Consider the following 2,416-nt stretch of genomic DNA (forward strand, 5'->3'; position numbering starts at 1 on the left):
TCAAATGTGAATTTTGACACTGTTGTGTGCTTTAAAATGTAAGTTGCTAAACAAGCAGTACAACTAGCGCAAGAAAGGATGGCTGTTTGATGAATGGGACATCCATAGACATCTTATGTAGCAACTTGTTAGCAAACACACAACCAGCATGCAGAACTGACCCACAAAAACAAGTTAATTGCCATTAGCACAGTTTTTGACAGTATTTTTACAGACACATGATCTGCATAATCCATTTAGTCCATATCTAAACATCATCCACCTTATTTTGAAAAGTGGAAGTAATCTACTTTCTGTGAAGTTGCGAGACTTCCTAATCAATAGCCGCTATAGGTAAATCACTAGAAGAAACATAGCTAAAACGAAGCAAAAACCAATTTGCAATATCAGATATTGCAATAACAGATGGTTTTTGTACAGCTAAAACAACAGGAAGCGAATGATAACGGAAGACTCACGCAAAGCCACTAGAAGGCAAGCCTGCAACCTTTAGCCAAAAAAGCGTAAAGGCTAATGCTAACGCTTCCACTTTGGCACTGTGTGGGAAAGGAGACCAGAGGTCGTTTTTTTGAATGGATGTCAGTGCAGGAGAGGCTTCACTATGCTGAATAAACAGCTTTTTAGAGCAAACATATCATTTAATGAATCGACAGCCTATCTGCTAATCTTCAACATGTTTTACACTAAACAATAATTTTAGATTGAACTATTTTTAGAGTTTACCACGAAAATAATGCTGTTTTATAAGAGAAGTCACTGACTTTTTGTGACAGGTTGGATTCAGTTTACGGCACTTCTCATTCATTCAAATGGTATCCGTAAACGCTGATTGAGTGTCGCACAACTCTGACTGAAATTCAGTGACGTCAAGGCTGTAATGTGATTGGTTATTACGGCACACTTTCTCCCAATAGTAAGACAAACTCTGACTTGCATACGTTCAAATTACAAATGGCCGTGCCATTAAGGTAAGTGGGCTTACATTAAAAATAATGTGGATAAAGAGTGCACGATTCATTCAAAGTAAGTTTCCCAATGCGTGTGTGTGTTTATGGAGACGGATAAGCATTATGGAGTCATTGTGTGCTGAGCTGGAAGGTGGTAAGGCTCTTATGAAACAATGGCTTTTTGAATGATTTCCATCAATTCTGCCTCCGCATTGAGCTGCGCTATTCCCGTGAGGCCAGCGAGTGAGTGAGCGAGCGTTAACCGCAGACCGTCCGCTGTGAAGCAGAGCTCTGGCTGTCGCTAATCGATCGGCGTGTACTTTTTACCCCGCTCAACCATTGTTGCTGTACCACACACGCGCGCACATACTTCCTAATTAAACCCAGGAGTGCAGAGCTCAGGCCGGTCAGCCTTTGTTCAACTTTCCTCATCAAGAGCTCTCTTAGATATGCAGAGCTGCGGCCATCTGCCTCAGACAGACGTATCCCACAATGCCACAGAGGAGGAAAGACGTCAAGCCTCCAGCAAGGGAAACCGCAGAGCGATATTTGATTGAAATCTGTGTGAGAAAACGACAGTCATGTGCTGGGAGTATTCATTCGCTCATGATGTTCAGAGTGAAAGTGAATGCAAACTTTAAAACGTTTCAAAGAAATTAATAGCCTAGCTAATTTAATTAAGAAAGGATACATTACATTGTTTAAAAGTGACAGACATTTATAATGTTACAAAAGATTTCTATTTAAAATAAATGCTATTCTTTTGGACTTTGTTCTTTTGCGATTCACATAACGAGTCGTTCAGACTGCTTTGCGAACCAATTATGACCATTTAATAGTTTGGAAGAAATTAATAGGCTACTTTTATTCAGCAATGATGTAGCCTATTAAATTGATCAAATGTGACAATGAAGACATTTATAATGTTAGATAACATTTCTATTTCAAGTAAACAATGTTCTTTTGTACTTTCTATTCATCAAATAATCTTTCCACTAAAACATAAAGCCACACAACTGTGTTCAACATTGATAATAAGCAAAAATGTTTAAGTAGCAAATCAGTATATTAGAATGATTTCTGAAGGATCATGTGACACTGAAGACTGGAGTAATGATGCTGGAAATTCGACTTTGCCGTCACAGGAATAAATTACATTTAAAATATATATTCACATAGAAAAATCATTGACAGTCAGTTTAAAGGGGTCACATGACGTTGCTAAAAAATAACATTATTCTGTGTATTTGGTGTAATGAAATGTGTTTATGCGGTTTAAGGTTCAAATAACACATTATTTTCCACATACTGTACATTATTGTTTCTCCTCTATGCCCCGCCTTTCTGAAACGCGTCGATTTTTACAAAGCTTGCGGTCTAAAAAGCAAGGTGTGCTCTGATTGGCCAGCTATCCAGTGCGTTATGATTGGCCGAATACCTCAAGCGTGAGACGGAAATGTTACACCCCT

At 38.6% G+C, this 2,416-nt stretch overlaps 1 long non-coding RNA gene across 1 annotated transcript in view; it reads left to right on the plus strand.

Annotated features, from left to right (window-relative positions):
• The first annotated feature begins 915 nt into the window (after positions 1-915).
• The window catches only part of LOC107710975 (uncharacterized), an 11,851-nt gene continuing 10,350 nt past the window's right edge, over positions 916-2,416 (plus strand). The window contains exon 1 of the long non-coding RNA XR_001636655.1: positions 916-968. This is a non-coding gene — a long non-coding RNA (uncharacterized LOC107710975). The remainder of the gene's footprint in view (positions 969-2,416) is intronic.

This window comes from Sinocyclocheilus rhinocerous, unplaced genomic scaffold (assembly GCF_001515625.1).
Source record: "Sinocyclocheilus rhinocerous isolate Xijiao unplaced genomic scaffold, SAMN03320098_v1.1 scaffold146, whole genome shotgun sequence".
In the NCBI taxonomy this organism is placed as follows: domain Eukaryota; kingdom Metazoa; phylum Chordata; class Actinopteri; order Cypriniformes; family Cyprinidae; genus Sinocyclocheilus; species Sinocyclocheilus rhinocerous.